Source organism: Pogona vitticeps, chromosome 11, assembly GCF_051106095.1.
Source record: "Pogona vitticeps strain Pit_001003342236 chromosome 11, PviZW2.1, whole genome shotgun sequence".
NCBI lineage: Eukaryota > Metazoa > Chordata > Lepidosauria > Squamata > Agamidae > Pogona > Pogona vitticeps.
Window position 1 is genome coordinate 2,503,595 of NC_135793.1, and position 18,666 is coordinate 2,522,260.

At 44.4% G+C, this 18,666-nt stretch overlaps 1 long non-coding RNA gene across 2 annotated transcripts in view; it reads left to right on the top strand.

Annotated features, from left to right (window-relative positions):
* LOC144584484 (uncharacterized) overlaps window positions 1-18,666 on the top strand; it is a 68,183-nt gene that overhangs the window by 36,172 nt on the left and 13,345 nt on the right. Inside the window, exons 6-10 of one of the 2 annotated variants that reach the window (XR_013538751.1) lie at window positions 821-2,693; window positions 4,293-9,898; window positions 10,445-10,499; window positions 15,334-15,404; window positions 16,066-16,945. This is a non-coding gene — a long non-coding RNA (uncharacterized LOC144584484). Of the gene's footprint in view, window positions 1-820; window positions 9,899-10,444; window positions 10,500-15,333; window positions 15,405-16,065; window positions 16,946-18,666 lie in introns of those variants that run through there. The other variant, XR_013538752.1, reaches the window with a different exon arrangement.

Consider the following 18,666-nt stretch of genomic DNA (forward strand, 5'->3'; position numbering starts at 1 on the left):
CCCACGGCCGGACACCGCGCCCTTGGAGTGATGCCTCGGGCGGGAGCGCCAGGTGGGCCGCCAAAGGGGCTCGGGAGGGGGCCGACGAAGCCGCCAGCCGCAGCGGGGAAGGGCCCTAGGGAGGAGTGGTTAGCGTGCGGGCTGAAGGGCCAGAGCGGACATCACTTGGGGTCAATGGCCTGTCTCCAGACCCACTCCCTGCCAGGGACCTCACAGAACCGCCCCCCAATCCCTCTAAATAATAATAAAAGAGAAACGCAAGAAAACAAGTGAAACGAAATTAAACTGGTAGAGGCTAGAAACCCACTTCCAGTTTGGAAAAAACTCGTATTTTGGTGCCTGGAAATGTATTTAAAATATTTTTAACCTGCCTTTCCTCTTTTAAAAAGACCCAAACGGTTTGGGATGGTGGGGTTTTGTGACCTATGGGGAAAGTGCAATGGCCATGTCCCTCTTTTTTGGGGGGGGGGGGTGTCGTCCAAAGATTCACAATCCTCTTTCTCTTTTTGCAAAGAAAACAGGAGGCTGGAAAGGCCACAAAGTAGCAGCATGGGGGGGGGGTACATTCAGACCCTCTTCAGTCCCCAGTTTGCACACCCCAGTTTTAAAGGCACTAAGATTCTAGGCACAGAAGGCTAAAATGTATGCCTGTGTTGAACCCAGAGAAGAGAAGGTGGAAGCAAGAGAGATACGGAGAGAGAGAAATAGGAAGCTGATCAGAAAACGCCGGGATCCTGCAGAGAAGGACAATCATGCAGGCAGAGAGCGCACTGTTCTGAGAGCTGCCCATCACACACTCGGTTATGTCTTCTCTCCCTAGTGAACTGTGTGGACCAGCATGTGTCTGATTGTGCAGTGGACAAGTAATGGCCTATTCTCCACATCTGTTTAGGCTTATGCAGACCATTAAATCCAGTAGGATTCCAGCCAAAATGCTGTAAGTCGCCAAATGCCTTAAGGAGTTGTAGGTGACCCCTTGAACATGATGGTGATTCTGGGTGTGCGAGACCATCGAGAGATGGGTTAGACCCTGTTGTGCCTGCAGCCCAAAATACAAAGTCAGAGTATACAATACTTGGGGGGCGGGGGGGGGGGGAAGACCAAGATGAATTCTAGTGTTGGTGCAGCTGTATGCAATCCCATGAAAACAAGGCTTTTGGAAAGTTTTACCAATAATGCTTATGATCCCTGATGGCACAGAGGGTGGAGGAGAGGATGTGAAAGAACTAAGGGTCAAAGATTACATTATAGCTACCCTGCGATTAGACGCAGGAAGTTCTTAAGGGCTGAAAACTTTCTCACTGTCACACCAGAAGCATTTGGCACCTCCCGATATTTTGCAAATAAACTCGCTTCCTTGGGTGATTGGTCATCGCAGGCAATAAGCACAGGCATTCTTTGCCGGCGCAAAGGGCTGCTGATGGTATTGTGTCTCCGGAACTTGTAATGGATTTCAGCTTTGCAACACATAATTTGGAGCCCTAAAATGTGGGAAATTCGTTTTCTCCATGAACTACTATTTAACAGGATGCTGGTCATGTTCCTGGTTGTGTCCCACTGTGCAATCGAATATGTGGCCTGGAACGCAACCAGCACCATGCTAATTAATAGCAATGTGTTTTTATGATGTACACAAATTCACTTACACATCAGTAAATTGCCTTTCGGGTTCCCGTCTGTATCGCTTATCTCTGTAGATTTCTCTTCAGGAATAAGAAAAGCTAGAACGGTGGGCTGCAATTCAAAGGAACCCCCCCCCTCCTTCATCCCATTTTCTATCAAGAGTGGCCATCCCAAGGTGAACCAAGAAGCAAGGAAACTTTTCAATCAGAAAGCCTTGCATGTCACTCTGGTGTGTGGATGCATGTGTTTTATTACTTGTCTTCTGTTATTTTGCTGTCACCACTATGAATAAGGTATCTGTTTCCTTGTATTTTGTTATTTTAAGAGTGAATTTCCTTTGTCTCCAGTTTTAACCGTAGGTGTAATTATACAGCAAATATAACAATTATGTGAAATGAAATGAATGGCAAAACTATAACCCACCCCCCTTCCCAGCAAGAAGACATCTTAACAAGTAATGCCAAAGTGGGCAGGTAAACCTAGACAGATGCTTTTTTAAAAGCTACATCCTTCAAACTACAATGGATACGACCCCCTTGGAAGTCGTCGATGCTTGGGTGGGGTTTTGTGCCAGTTTCCTTTGGGACCCTTGCGGTGAGAACTTGAGCTTTACTCATAAGGTCAGGAAGCCTTAAAAGGATAATCCAGCGACAGAGGAAGTGCCCTGGCGCTTTGGAAGCGAGTGAGGAAACGTAGGGCTGAAGTCATCTAGTGTGGGAGAAAAGGAGCAGAGGAGACACCGTAAGATCTAGGCCTGGTTCTCGGGTAGTCAGCTGGTTTGTGCAGTCTGCAAACTAGGTCTGCCTCAACTGTCTGCAAAGGAGGGCTCGCAACCCAGCTGAGTGCAATTCAGTGCTAACCATTAAATAAACACATCTTCCCACAGAAAATGAGCAAATGAGGGGTAAGACGTACATGTCTTATTATTTAAAATATTTTTATCCTGCCTTTCTCCTACAGAAGGATCCAAGGCAGCCTTACATCATTTAAGAACACAATATGAAAAGCTAAAACCAGAAAATGATGCAAATCTTATAGAAGAATTGAAAACACCATCTTTAAAATGTTAGGTAAGAGCATGACAAAACACAGATTCAGAAGCATCAAAACCGTCCCATGTATTGTCTCCCAGACAATAAAGGGAAAGCCTGTATGAAGGGAAAACAGGTTTCTGCTTTTTGGAATTGGAATGATTCAAAAGGGCTTTTCCCCATGTGATTAGTCCTTGGAAAGATGCGAGTCATGCCTGTTGCCGGTGCTTCGGTGACATAGGCAAGTTGGGGTGTGATGTTTGGGCCTGGGGAACACCCCCACGTTCTTTCAGATTTTCCTCTAATGTTTTAATTTTTTTGTAGCATTTCTTACATACAGTAGATGAAATTAGATTAATCAATCATCTTATTGCTGAGTCCTCATTATTATATCCCACATTTATGCCTCATAAAATGATCATCAGAGGTGAGACAAGAGGAAAGAAGTTAAAATGGGAATCAGTGGGTCTGGATTGCCACTCACGTTGCATCCAGTATAAACAGTGAATCCACAGCCCCTGTGTGAACATTAGGTGTGATTTCAAACATAATACAAGCTGGGGATCAAACCGCAGCAAAGCTGAATTGCTCCAATTAAGGTTTCCAGTGTTGTTACGCCCTAAATCAGCATAATATAATTGGCAAAATACTGTCTTTTGGACAAGCATGTAAATTCGGAACAAATCAAGGCTGTTTATATGGCTCTGCATTGAAGTGCCTAGAGATGGAGGCCAACATTTTGATGATGTTCTGTTCAGATTTTCCTATGTTGGAATCTGCCAGGGAAGTTCTTTGAAGAAACATCCCAAGCAACTAATGGAGTAGGCTATGGGCATATTGCGCCAGTCTTTAACGTGCCACTGAACTCAGATGTTCTTGCTGCTAAAACAGCTAACCCTGGAAATTCCCTGTGACTGTGTAGCTGGTGCTTTTCAGGCTCAAAGCCACTGACACTGAGATGTCAGCCTGCCCCAGTGAATCTCAAGTTATGCAGAAGTTTAATTTTAAAATGCAGAATAAAATTATTGGAAATATTTTTAAAAAAGCAGTCCAATAAGAAACAAGGATGCACAAGGGCTTCCAGAAGTCAAGAAGTGTTGAGTGGGAGTTTGGAGGAAAAGTGGGTGGGTGGGTGGGTTGAAGAGGAAACAGACGGGTTTGCTTGAGCCGCTTGCAATGTATGGTGTAGGCTGAAAGAGGATGTGACTGCCTGGCTGAAACTGAAAAAAAAAAGTGCTTCTATTTGGACTGCGATTGCACTGTCACATGTTGTTGCTGAAGATTCCTCACGTATATCTTGAGAAGAACTGCAGACGGCAGTTAGAAACCCAGCAATTGCGTGGGGCAAAACCTCATTGAAACCCAGTTCCATTCCTTCATCTGTATTCCAGAGCTGTTTCTTGAACCCTAGATGCTTGGGGTGCGAGTTTTATGTATGTGACTTGAAGATGTTTGAGAGAAATCAAGAGAGCCTGCACTTTGCCTGTTCCAGGTGATTTGCAGAATTCTCTTGCAGAACATCGGCTTGTGAGCTTGTCCCCAGGCACCTGCGCCTTCTGTATTGAGCTGCTACCTTGTCAAAAACCACTCAGAGCTGTCCGTGTTGTTTTTCCTAACAACCTTTCGTTGTTTCCCCAGGCTCTGCTTTAGCTTTCGGGCAAAAACAAAAGAGAAAGGCTATGGCAATCAGTGTTTACCAGTAAAAGAACCCCAAAAGCACACTTTCATATTATCAACTTCTCTACATTTTCTACAAATTTCAAAACCAAGAATTCTAGCAGAAGTATTCCTTCTTGATGGGCCATGTCATCTCTGTACAACTCGGTGAGGAATGGCTAATCCCTCTACATTTTCTTTTCTCCAGTGCAAGAATAAGGCAGAGAGGGTGTTGCTGCTGTTGTCGTTCTTGCTATCCACTCTCAGGGTTTCTGCTATTTGTGCCTACATTTTTCTGTGCAAAATAAGTGTTTTGTCTCCTTTACGAAGCACAATGCATGCAAACACGGAGCAAGCTCAAAAGGCCCGGCTGCTGGATCAAAAGACAAGCCATCGGGGGCTTCTGATCTTGAAAAGTCCAGACAATGAAGCATCATTATTCTTTGCAAAAGCGCAATTTCGAAGCAAACAAGCATTCTCACAAGCCCTTGTCTCTGTGCTGGCAGAAAGCATCTCTCTGTCTTGCAGGTGAGGTGGAAAAGGCTGTGGATTTTTATTCTGATGTCCAAGAAAATAATTTCCACCTCTGTGGCTTGGAGGAGACACATCAAAGGAATTGCATAGAACCCTTCCTCAATGAATAGAATTTACAATACTAAAAAAAAAAAAAAACAACCCTAAAACCTGAAAATGGAAATAATAACAAGGAATTAAAAAAAAAAAAAACCCAAACCACAAATTCCGCATTCTGTGTTGACTCTAAGCAATGGCATTCCCCTGATGAGTAACTGGAAGGAAAACTTTTGCTAACATTTCTCCCTGAGCTCACCCTGCCGTGTGTTCTCCTTTCACACGTGTGTTTGACTGTGCACAAGAACGAGAGGGTCAGTTTAGACCCCCCCCCACGGCTAGGCCTTCTCAGAGTGTTGGTGATTTACGAAGGGAGAGTTTCGCCAGTGGCCCTGAGCCTTGTATAGCCCGCACTCAGTAGTTCAAGCCAGATGGCTTCCTGCTGGATTTAAGGGGTAAACTGACCAACCGAGGAGAGTTTTGCTTGTATGGAGACTGGTCCCAACTGGAAATGTGGCAAAAGCGATCTCTGATCTGGCCACAATGACTCTTGTCACATCCAGGATGAATTACTGTGACATGCTGTATATGGAGCTGCTTATGAAAAGTTCAGTGTGTCTGAAATGCAGCAGCCAGATCGCTGATGGGAACTGGTTACAGGCATGACAGAACCCCCCGTGACAGCCGATCAGCTTTCAGGCCCAATTCAAAGTGCTGGTTTTAACCTATAAAGCCCTAAACGGCTTAAGCCCAAGCTGTCTCAAAGACAATGTCTCCCATTATGAGCCTGCTCAGGCCCCACCACAGATGTGCTTCGTTGGAGACACAGCAGAGGGCCTTCTCTGTGGCTGCTCCCAGAGACTCTGGAACTCCCTCCCACTGGAGGCCAGGCAGGCCCCATCTTGGCTGTCCTTCCGCAAGCAGGCCAAGACCTTTCTTTTCAGGCAGGCTTTCCCTTAGGGTCTGGCTGATTGAATGAGATTTTAAATACGGTACATTTTTATGCTTTACTGCTTTGAGTGTGTTTTTAATATTGCTTTCGTTTACCATTTCCCAGAGCAGCATTTGCTTGATCCTTTTAGTATTTGTATACTTACTGTTTTTAACTTTCAGTTTTGTCTTTTAATGATGTAAGCCTCCTTGGGTCCCTTTTTAAGGAGAAAGGCAGGGTAAAAATATTTTAAGCAAGCAAGTGAACAAACAAACAGGCAGAAAAGGAAAACATCAACCTTCCACTGCTCAGTGCACGCAGGGACGTTTAACTGGACAAAATACTGTCTGATCAGCTGAGAACTAGGACTGGGCAGAGGTTCCCTGGTCTGATTACAAGGGCAGGTCTGCATGTGTCTTGATACGGTCTGGAGTGATTTATGGGCACCAAATCTGATGGCGTGTGTGCCCTGGATCCAAATCTCTTTGTAAGCCTCCTGCTGATTTGCGCTGGCAATAATTTCTCTTTCCACTGCTGTTCCTTAAATTCGACCGTATGATGGACCCTGAAAGACAGGAGTAAACCTGACAACTTTCAGACAGCTAATTTCAAGGGTCTCTTTGCTAGGCTCTTTGGAAATTTGCTTTCTTCCAGGAAGCAAAGACATCTGTGCCCCTTCTCATTTAAATGATGCTCTGGATGCAAATCAGTCTGTAAATTCACTCCTTTTTGCCCTGGAGCTGGATTTGGCTTTCCTGGTTCTATTCAGACATCAGGTAAACAGGTCAGTTAGGTCCCTCTCTCTGAAGGCAGCGCGCGGCCCTCCTGCAAGCTATCAGTTCCCTATTCAGATCTGTGATGAGAGTAGTTGCCATCGCCATGAATTGGAGGTAGGCAATGCTACTTTAACAAAGTGATTAGTCACTGTTATTGTTCAACACGTCATTTGGTAAATAATTGGTTAATATTACAGTTAGAGTTTGTTGGATAGCTCAGCTGTTTAGATATTAGGCTGTGGGGCTGGTGGTTGAGAGTTCAAATCCCCACTGTGCCAGCTTGTGTGGCTTTGGGCAAGCTGCAGAGTCCCAAGATGCCCCCAGAAGAAAGCAGTGGGGAACCTTATTCTCTACCTAGAAAACCTTGGAGAGGGTCACTGTAAGTCAGAATTGACTTGATGGGACACTATTATTATTATTACAGTCATAAAAGTAATTTTCCATTCTGTTAAACAACTAAAATCGTTATATTCCACCCCCTACTGTAACTGAAAGTATTTGTCATTTACTTTTCTTTATAATCTGAATGCTACAAGTTGCCCATTTATGGCTCAATTGTCCTCACCTTCCATATACCTTATTAATTGCATTGCCTCAACATTCACAACAGATGACAAGCCAGCACATGAACTGTGAGACATTCTACCTCTGCAATGTAAAGAGGCCACACCCCTTATAAGAGGAGTGAAACAAACACAGTTATTCTGCAACGTGGGATGCGCCCCATCTCATGATCCATCAGAAAACAGTGCAGCTGGAGAAAATGAATTACTTGTAGGTCGCCAGTAAGGGGGGGATGGCTCAGGCACCAAACTTTTTTCTGGAGGGGGTACACCTGATCGTTCTTTTTGCATCCTTGAAAAATCCCATCGGATGCTTATATGAGCACTTGGCATAATTTCCTATCATAAGGATTCCAGATCCTTGTTGTACCTGAGAGCAGAGTGGCGTGTCCTCAGTGCTATGAAAAAATAGCAATTCTTCTCAGAAAAATAAAATGCCGCCATCTGTTTAGATTTATGCTAATTGACTGGATTTGCATAGCTTTCCTGGTTTTGCAAAGTTTATGTTGCTGCTTGGTTATTTATTCTGGTTTTGCTTGAGTTAGGAAGGAGGGATGCAGGAGACAGAGCAGAGAAGCCATTTCCAACCACAGGAATTCAGTTCATGAAGCCTGTTGACTTCTGAGATTAGAGCAAGCATTAGAGCATAACTGTACAGCATCAGGGCTAGAAGCTTGCCTTCTAAAAATGAGTGTTAAACTAGATGATACTCTTAAACATTTTTGAAAGAAGAAAAATGTCCTTCTGTTAAATGCCCAGAATAGCTAGTAGTCTACCTACTCATTGGGCAGGATAGAAATGTGAGCAAACAAAGCTCCCTCAAAGAGTGAAATATGTCTGTTTTTCATAGCACATGCATTTCCTTCACCTATGCATCTTGCATTTAGCGTGCTTTGTTTCATCTCAGTGATCTGGTTGGCCCTTGAAAGATTTACATAGGTTGAAGTTAAAAGTGAATTAAGCCAATCCACTGACCCATTGCAAAACAAAGCATGGTTCAATGGAACATGCATATGTGAGAGGGGAGGAAATCACATGCTATGACAGACAGACATCTTTCACCACTGAAAGGAGCATCTCTGCAAAAAATATGATAAGCATATTGTTTAGAGAGCTAGTTTCCCAGCAGGTGAAGAACCCAAATGTGTCTGGTTTAGCTTCCCTTCACTAAGGGGAAAAAGGAAGAAACCAATGTTTCTCATCTCTTCCCAGCAGTTTAGCTTTATGTCCAAGTCTGGTCTTAGAAAATTATGGAGCAGCTGATCTAGGGACAGAACCTGTTGTGACAAAATAATAAATGTATTGAAGTAAATTGGCCTGATGGTCTATCGATCTATCACCTGCTGTCTTTCTTTTATATAAAAACGGTCAAATATTCCATACAGCCGAGAATGTCCCTGGAGCTATGTCATGCCTCTGTCCTTTGTAAGCAAGGGTGTGAAATGGGAGACTAGTTGTTCCATCAGCCAACAAGACAGGGAGCGAACCTAGTCAACCAGCGATACTTGCAGGCAAAGGAAAATAATCCTGTTGTTCAACCCCCAAACCCAGTAAATTATTAGTTACTATTACAGCTAGAGATCATTGGATAGTTCAGCGGTTTAGATCTCTGGTTGTGGAGCTGGTGGTTGGGAGGTCAGTTCTCCCACTGTGAGAATAACCCTTTCCTCCTTGCTCTGCACTTAATGCATTAAAAAAACCCAAAAGACCTCCCTAGAGCTGCCGCCCACAGATGAGGCAGAAAGACTGATCTGTGGGTGTGACGTATTTCCTGAAGCCACCGATTTATCTTCTTGAGCAAATGACGTATCTGACAGATGCATGGGAAGTTGTAGTCTTCAAGGACCTAAAATAGAGTAAGTGTTAGGGTGGAGGAGAGCACAAGTTGAGATACAGCTCTACTTTATAGAACCACCCCAATCACTTAGCAGCATCTCCTCTCAATAAACACATCCCCACCCTTTAATGGACACCTCGCTCGCTAGTGATAACCTCAGATTTCATTTTTATTAACAACCCAAGGGGCCAAAAAGCAAAATCTAGGGAGTCCTACTCCATTCAGAAATGTTCCATCTTTCTGTTAAATTTCACAGGTCAATGTTTCATGCCTCTGTGGGACAAACCCTGAATTTATCGCCATGTTTTCGCGTTTCTGGAAGGCAGCAGGAGAGACAGAGGAACAGTGTTGTTCAAACTGCAGGGGTGGAAAAACTAGGTTTTCTGTTGTCGTTTCTGTTTTCTACAGAGGAGGCTAAAACTGACAGTGCAAGCATAAAATTAAAGCAGGGGGCAGACAACGTTTGACTAAAATTTACAGCCTAGAGAAAATGCTGTGTTATTTGTGTGTGCAGGCCAGCATGTGTGCAATAATGAAACCTAACAAAACTTGTTTTAGGAAACAAGCAATCTTCACTCCAAGTTATTTTAAGGCACAGAATGTTTTATTAAAGATTTTCAGTGCTTTCATAATAGTAACTAAACCATAGTTAACCAGTTGATGGATGGGTTTTTGGTTTGTTGCTGTAGTTTTGCACATTAGGATTTTCCAAATGAGTATCTATGAAGAAATAACGATGAACAAAGCATACAATGATGTCTTTGTGGGCTGCTTCCTTTTCTATGGACCTGCTAGGATGACTGGGTCATCTTCGGATAACCTTCTGATTGGCTGAAGAAAGTGAAATAAGCAGGTGGAAGAAAGAAGACATTTTCATGAACCTTAAAGATGGAGCATGTGTCCTCCTAATGGTACCGTCTTTTGTCCTGACATTACTAGCATCTTTCCTGCTATTTGTAAGCTGTTCCACCTCTCTCTTGATACAGTGTTTTTTTCCATGACTTTCTACTACTTTTTGTTTCTCCTGCAAGGATGGTTTATTTTTAGTATTGCTTTGTCCCGGGTGCAGACTTCCTTGTTTCCCACTTGCAGCTGATGTCCATGATGATAGCCTTGGGTTGAGAGCTTTCAAGGATGCAGTCCTCACCCCACATTTTAAAAAAAAGATCCAGTAGAGAAGACCCATCATAGCAGTGGATCTCTAAAGAATTAAGAGAGAACCAAACTTCTGAAATTTCTTAAAGAGAAGTTTGGAAGCAAACCCTGGTTAACCCATGCTTTCTGAGCCCCAATAAAAAAATTACAAAAAGTAAAAAAAGCTTAATACAGTCTTACACAAAGCAACTTAAACTAGCCAATTACACATCAGTGCCTGCCTCCACCAGGACTATTCAATGACATGTTACATCAGTTTTTCAGTTATTTTATTTAATATATCTTTATCCCACTTTTAACAGGATCCAAGTTGTGGTGCCATATTCCCCTTCTAAAACTGCATTGATCCTTTTGAAGGTATGCAAACCTTCCCTTTATTTCTAAACATTTCTTAAAATATTGTTTGTCAAACCCTTTTTAACCTTAATATCATAAGTTAGCTTATCATTAATAGCACTGTCCCATCCTTCTTTATGCCAGTCATTTTATTGCAATTCATGCTTTAATTCCCAATTTTCTGCTATAATTAATCTTACTGCTGTTATTAAGTTTGTTATCCATTCTTTTACTGCTCAGTTCCATTGTTCCTTACTAAATATAGATAGCAGAGCTGTAGAATGCTGCGTGTACATTGCTGGGGAATGAGAGCCGGAGGATGCAGTTGCTGTTATGATCCGATTTTTAAGGGGATGCTGTACTTAATTCCTTACATCTTTAGGTTTTAATGGAATACTCTCCCAAGAAACCTCTACACTATTAGCTTTTTATGCTGGCTGGGCAGGGAGGGAGGGGAGACACCCATCCTTTTATCCTGTGCATTTTAGATTTTTATATTATAGATTTTATGAGAGTTATCATTTATGAACTGCTTGGATAGCTCAGAGGTTTTGGTATACAGCTGCAGAGCCAAAGGTTGGGAGTTGGAGGGCAGAGAAACCACCTGGAGGTTTGTAGGGTGCTGTGAGGGAGCTGCAAAAGATGGCCGAGAGGAAGGAAGTTTAAATCCAGGTGCCATTGTAGGCCAAAATTGACACCATTGTATTGCCTGGTACAACCTTTTGGAATGATTCCCTTTAGTTATTGGGCAGTTTGAAAGTACTGAAATAAATAACAATACATTTCAGACATATATTTTGCAAAATTATTGCTCTTGTAATATATGCAACATTTATTAGTTAACACACAGACACCCCTCCCCCCAAAACACACACATGGCTATTGGCTTTTATATCAGTCTTACCTTTTGATTTTGGAAACTGAAGCCCCTTAAATGAATACCATCTGGGCTCGGTCATTGACTGTGCTAGCTGTTCTTGGGTACCACTGAATTCAACGTGAAGTTAAGGCTAATGTAATTGAGGTTGATTTGAGTGGCCACAAAGTGTGCTGGTGTAGCTTAGTGGGTTGGAACACCTGGCTGCAGAACCGGGAGCTGGGATGTTGAGTTCCCGCAGCGCTCCCTGGGAGAGAGGCGAGTGAAGATCAGCCCAGGGACAGGGGGCTGACATCTCTTCAGCTAGAGAAAGCTGCATATTCTCAGAACACCCCCAGAAGGAGAAAGGGGTACTTTATATCTAGGAAAGGTTATGAAGTTGGCTTTTGGTTACCGTTTGTCCTTGCTTGCTGGCATCCATTTTTCCAAGAATGAAGGAAAAGCTGCCTTCATCATTGCTTCATAAGCAAGAGAGCTTGCATTTACGTATATGGATTTATATTCATATTAAAAGGGAGCCCTGCATTTGTATGAATGGGCAGGTTTTGGCAGGCTTACAGGTCCTCAGAGTCTTGTTAACCCACCCCCAGGGCGCTTGCAGGTCAGGATGTTATGCAGCCTCCAGTATTTAGCTTAGACGCCTATCACGTACACAGCACGTTTTCATTGTTTACATGCCCATGTCCTTAGAAATTGTCAACAGGAATACTGAAGGACGTTGGACAGGGGGGCGGACGTGCCTCTCAACCAGAATATACTGGGATTACATTAGTAAAACTCTAGACAGTGGGAACAGTATTACATGCAGCTAGACCATGGGTCTGATCAGCTCAGCAGTGTCTGGTACAGCTCTCCTGGAATATCAGAGAATCATTTTATTCTCCACAAACATGCATGACCTCTGCATCCCCAGAGATGAAACCTGGTTGTCACCATCCAAGAGATCCCAGGCAGCCCTCCTCCCCTGGGGCCAAGGGCACCAGAGCCTAATCCACCACACAGAGGATCGAATCAAAAGACACTCACCACACGGTTAGTTGTGACCAAGCAGAGGCGAGAGCACCAAGCTGAGAACATGGAGCCAGAACAAGGCACCGAGATGCAGGAGGCCAGCAGAGGCGAGAGCAAGGGCCAAGGTAGGAACAGGAATACTCAGGGCCTCAGGAGCAGCACAACCAAAGACTTTTGTTGCAAAGGCCAATTCTGGGAGGGAGAACCCTTCCTTAAATAGCCCTTCCCTCCAGGTTTCCAGGTGAGCCTCATGAGTGGCCCAGCAGCTGCTACCCAGACCAGGGCCTGAGCCTGCAAACATCCAGCCATACCTGGGGTCAGGCTAGCTCCGATCCTGCAGCTGCCCGGGTGGTACAGGCCAGATCCCAAAACTGGTGCTACTAACCAACCTCAGGGCAATGCTTTAAAGTTTGCACTTGCATCTTGGACTCAAATCAAGAGTGGCTTCACAGAAATCCCTCCCCCCTAAACTAGAATCACCCCTGGCCACTGGCCTATATCATCAGTGAAATACTGATAATATCCCTTCCCTCTCTTCTCATCCGCATGGCTCTGCTGTGGGAGTGTGATGGAAGCCATCCCATTCTGTGTGGCATTCTGTGTTGCTTCTTTTCACCGCCCTCCCGTGTCTGCCCACTTAGCCGATAGTCTGTCTCCTCCTTAGTGTACCTCTGATGATGTCCCACTGAGTCCCATTACTGTCCTGACATGGTCCTGCTGCGGTTGATCACAGCTGGCTGTATCCATCAGCAGGCCCTAAGAAGAGCGAAGGGGTTCCCAGAAGGCTGACTCATGCGCCACAACCAGGTCGAATGTCCCATCTGGATGCAAATCGCAGCTCAAAGAAGGAACTTGCACATTTTAAAAGCCTCCTCCACCTTCCTCCCTAGTTTGCCTCACACTCAGCAGATGGTGTTCACCTCTAATGGGAGGAGTGGAATGGAAAATCCCTCTCCCCCTCCCACAAAAAAGTCAACAACAAGAGCAACAAAAACAGCAAACACCAAAACCTACAGTGCGGCACCCCTTTCCAAATCCAGTGCAGTGCTTTGAATGAGCGTGGATGTGATAAATGTGCAACAGTGGCAGGTCTGTTTGGGTAAACGTGGTGTCAACCTACCTAAGGCTACCTCTAGCTAAATGATTCTGGTTAATGACGTAAGACAAGCTCATGCTACAATAGGCATTTTTTAAAAAACCTCTAAAGTAGTGACAGCTGGTGACTCCAGTTTCAGAGGTTCTGTAAATCCACTCCAGTATTTCCTCTGCACTTTACAGGAGTTATCCAAGGTGTTGAACTTATTCAGAGGACAGGTTTGGGCACTTTGGAAAAGGCAGATAAAAATATGGAGTGGATTGAGACCAGCCCTGAAACTGGGATCACCAGCAGCCTTGAGGTTCACACCTTAAAGAGTGCATTGGTAAATGGCAAGAGATCACATCCTATAAAGCAGTTTCTCTCTAGGTGCAGTCTGAGGTCTAAGCAGAGAGATGCCTCACTCCAACATTTTTTGGGTGGGGTGCCTTCCTGCTCTGTTCATAAGCTCATAATTTTGGGCTTCCCTTGCGCCTGTGTCCTTGAATGGATCCAAAGCACGTTCAGTGGTTCAGTTTGGGCAGCTGGGCTTGTCTTTGGCTTCACCTTGGACTGTCCTGTTCGTTTGTGAAAGCAAACAGCTTATTAACTTCACCCAAAGCTCTGGCTGGCTGGTGCCAGCCAGAACGAATTAAGTGGCATACCGTTGATCAGTTTCTTCCAAAGCCGGCTGTGTCTGAGTGACAGATCAACCATTTCCAGCCCATCACCTGGGCTGGCACAATTCCCAGGAAGGAGGGAAATGGGCTGAAATGATGTTTAAATAACACTGAAAAACTTGATTTAACTAGAGAGGGGTAGCTTTATGTATGTATAGAATACAGTGTAGCTACTGTTTCCAATTCTGGGTGGCAATCTTTGATACAAAGTTGTGTGCACTGTATGTTTAATTGTTGTTATTTTAATGTGATAATCACGTAATGCTTTTAAATGTGTTGTTTTATCTGCTATGGGCCGTCTTGGGTCCCCTATGGGGAGAAAGGCTGTGTATAAATAATTTAAACAAATAAATCGACAACCAAGTGAACTCTGAACTTCCAAACTGGAGGAGAAATTCAAAGCAGGATAATGTGAGAAGGTGGGTAGGTGGGCGGGTGGGGAAGCCTCTTGTAACGGCCTGTTTCCGCCTGAAGGAGGCATCTGTCTTCCCAGCAAAAACTCAAAACTCCTCCATGGCTGTGCCCACGTTTGCCTGCAAATGGCATGGTCGGATTGCTAAATCGACACGAGCTTTCCATGATTTATTGATGGGAACAGGGTGGGGGCCATTGTCCCCATGCGTGTGTCTCAACAATGCACAGTTCTAAACCTCTCATGCACAGATGAGTCAACTCTCCAGGTTTCAAGGCAACCTGAGTTTGACTCTAACTTTCCAGTCCGCTCAGCCATTCCTCTGTCGGTAAGTGCCCTGGGAGACAGACGGCAGCATGTCCGGGAAAATGGAGCATCCTGCCGGAGAGCTAAATAAATGAAAAGATGCACAGGAAGTTTACTCCAAGCCAACAGTATTTATGTTCTCTTTTTCCTCCTTTTTTAAAAAAAGGATAACTTTCTGACTTACTTTTGTGACATAAAGGCTCAGCCTGGCATGGTTGTGGTAGGTTTTTCAGGCTCTTTGGCCGTGTTCTGAAGGTTGTTCTTCCCAACGTTTTGCCAGTCTCTGTAGCCGGCATCTTCAGAGGACAGGAGCTAGAACTCTGTCTGTGTTCTGGTGTAGTGTGTGGGATCCTGGCGGTGAAGGCCTTAGAGAATACGATCTTGTTTCAATTGTTTTGACTTCAAGTTCCCATCAAAAGCCCATGTTGGCCTTAGTTGTGCTCAGTTGTGATGGTACTGTCTTTTTCTTCTCTCCTTCCTGCTTCCACTCACAGTGTGCAGCATGACAGTGCAACTGGGATTCTGCCCCAAGATGCAGAATTATACTGTAAAGACGAATCTTCTGGTGAGTGTTTGCAAAAGCTGTGGCTTCCTTTGCTGAATCAATCCATTTCATGTTAGGCCTTCCTCTGTTCCTAAGGCTTTCTACTTTTCCAGGCATTATTGTCTCTACCAAGGGGGTCCTGTCTTCTCATGAGGTGCCCAAGCTATGATAGCCTTGGTTCAGTCATCTTAACTTCTAGTGAGAATTCAGGCTTGATTCAATCTGTCACTCACTTATTTGTTCCTCTGGCAGTCCATGGTATCTCTAAAGCAGTCGCTCCCAACTTTGGGGTCCCCAGGTGTTCTTGGACTGCAACTCCCAGAAATTCTGGCCAGCACAGCTATTGGTGAAGGCTTCTGGGAGTTGTAGTTCAAGAACATCTGGGGACCTAAGGCTGGGAGCCACTGCTCTAAAGCTTTCCTTCAGTATCACATTTCCAATGAACTGATTCTTTTTTCTGCCAGCTTTCTTCTCTGCCCCATTAATGCATCTGTACCTAGTCATCTGGAATACCATAGTATGGCTGATCATGACTTTGGCCTCTAATGACACATCCTCACACTTAAGAAATCCTTCAAGACACTCTAGAGAAAAATGAACCTCCCCTCTCCAAAAGAGTAGCATTTGAGAGTGCTCGTTTGTATGAACTTCAACCTGTGGATCTCATTGGGCTTTTTTACAGATTATGTTTTCAGAACTGCAGGTCGGATAATGCTAGAGGGAGCTGCGCCCTCCCCCCTGCAAGTAAGAGATAGGAGCTCACTCAGTTCAAGTTCAGGGAACCCAGCAGGGCCAAAGAGATAACACCACTTTTCTTCAACTGGCTCTCCACTCCATGGTGGTTTCTCTAAGGCAGGACGCCAACCGCACATGGGCCCAAGCCGGCTGGTGGGGCCTCGGGAGTCAAAGCTTGGGAACAGGACATTAAAATAGACCAGATCTGCTTTAAACACGTTGTGCTGGGTTTTTCAAGGATCTCCTGCCTCTGTCTTAAAAAAAAAAATGGAGAAAATTCATCAGAAACGAAAATGCAACGGCATCAATCTTCTACCGAAGAAAGATGTTCTGAAGCAAGAATACCTGCACAGGCCTTCGAGTCGGGGCAGAAATAGTCCGTACCGTTTTCACTCTGAGCCTAATCCTTCCTTGTTGGCAGCATTCTCTTAGAGGGATGATAAATTAATTATGCAAATTATGGATCTGCTGGGGCGGGACGCAGTGGGGGATTAGTGGAGATTCGCTACTGGTTGGTTCCTAGAGGGTGGCGGGGGGGGGGGCGGGCGGGCAGAGAATAAAGGCTTGTTTATGAACTTTGCCCATAATATTCTGGTATTTTCCCCTCCAGCAAGTTTGTTTGCTATGGCAGAACTGAGCCTGAACTGAATTCTGTGCCAACCACAGGGAATGACTTAACTGGTAGGATGACAGTGAGAGGGAGGGAGCCAGGAAACATCTTTTAAAGAATCACTCCTCACCAGAAAACTGGCAGAACTAATATCTTAGAAGCTCACCTACATCTGGATTCCACTGCTAGATGCAATGACATTAAAAAAAAAACAAAACGCTGTCAAAATGAGTTAAAATGTTCACCTACATGTTTAATTGAGCTGCTATAGATTTGCATAACATTTGCATATGTTAATCTTGGAGTGCAAAATTTCCAATTTGTTTTCCAGGAAAAAAAATAGGGAAAGAAACCATTCTTTTCTGGGATTTGGGATTTCTCTAAAGCCAATTCACAGCCCTACAAAAATAGGCATTAACATTTTTGCAAGAATCGAGTCAGAAGAAGATGCCCAGCCTGGTGTGTAGTGGATGGAGTGAGGGACCAGGACTCAGGCAAACAGGGTCCGGATCCCCTGCTGTGCCATGGAAACTCACTGAGGGTGTGTAATTGGGAAATCCACTCCTTAAATACCTCACTTACCTTGCAAGCCCTATTAGAATCACTATAAATCAGTCCCAACTTGACAACACATAACTAATTGACCAGGGACACGATGAGTTATTAATAAACGCAGGCTGTGCAATGCTTCCCAGGGTTTTACTTTGAGGAAGAGATAAAGGCCATCCGATTCCACATAAAAAAAATCCAACAGGAAAGATTGCATGTCTTTGGAGAAGGAGAAGGCCAGGACCTGTCAATTTACGAGGACTCATCACAACAAGAAAACTGGAAGGAAGGGCTGGTATTTATATTTATGTTTATTTTAAATTGTTATCTCGGCTCAACAGCTTCATTGGAAATTAGCAAGGTCAAACATAGATGGCTTTGGGGTGGCTCCGAGCCCTGGAAAGACAAACAAACAGCAACAACCACAAAGAAAGGTTGTTTTGTGAAGACAGTTGATTTCCCACTCACCCCCCCCGACTCTTGAGTTTTGCTCAGGGGCCGCCTGGTGCTCCTTCTGGCTGGTAGGGTGGAAGGCCCAGCCGCCAATGGTGGCCAGACCGAGGTGTGACAGTTGTGTTTATTTAAAACACAGATGCAACATGTGCACAGATAGATAGATAGATAGATAGATAGATAGATAGATAGATAGATAGATAGATAGATAGATAGATAGATAGATAGATAGATAGATAGATAGATAGATAGATAGATAGATATGGCAAGTTGTGCAGTTCCTTTGTCAGCACAACAGGATTCTGGTCACTGGGTTTGCTGTCTTCTTCAGGTTTAATTATCTACACACAAAGATCTAATATGGAAGGACACAGAGCCACCCAGAAATCCTGCACAGCTAGTGGAAAAGGCCTCTGGGAGTTGCAGTCTGAGATTGGGAACCTCCATCCTAGGTTAAGGTTGACACTTTTAAAAAAATGTCTGAACAGACCTCATGCAACCCTGCAAATATACAACTGTTTTTCTACCTCACCTCCCAACAACCTGTCTCACTGTGTGGCCAGGAAGCCCGCTTCCAAATTTCCCCGAGGAGCCGTCGCTTCCTTATTTCTCCCAACCTTCTTTTCTTCCGCTGCTTTTCTTGCTTTGCCTGGTGAAATGAGCCATCCATGCCAGCTGGGTTCAATCCATGAGGAGCAGGCCAGGTTAAAATATCCTTTTTTCAGCCACTGCCTTAAGGGTTCTTTTTCCTCCCCGGATCCCGAGCCTGGTGCCAACTTCCTTGTAAAGGAGCCCCTGCACTTCGAGAGGCGGGGTGAGATGTCAACAATGGGATCCCATCCTTTGGAAGGAAAGACAGGCAACATGACAGAGAACTAGAGGACAATAAGAGACAAATATATCTGATGGGGTGGCATGCATGCGTGTGTGTGTTTA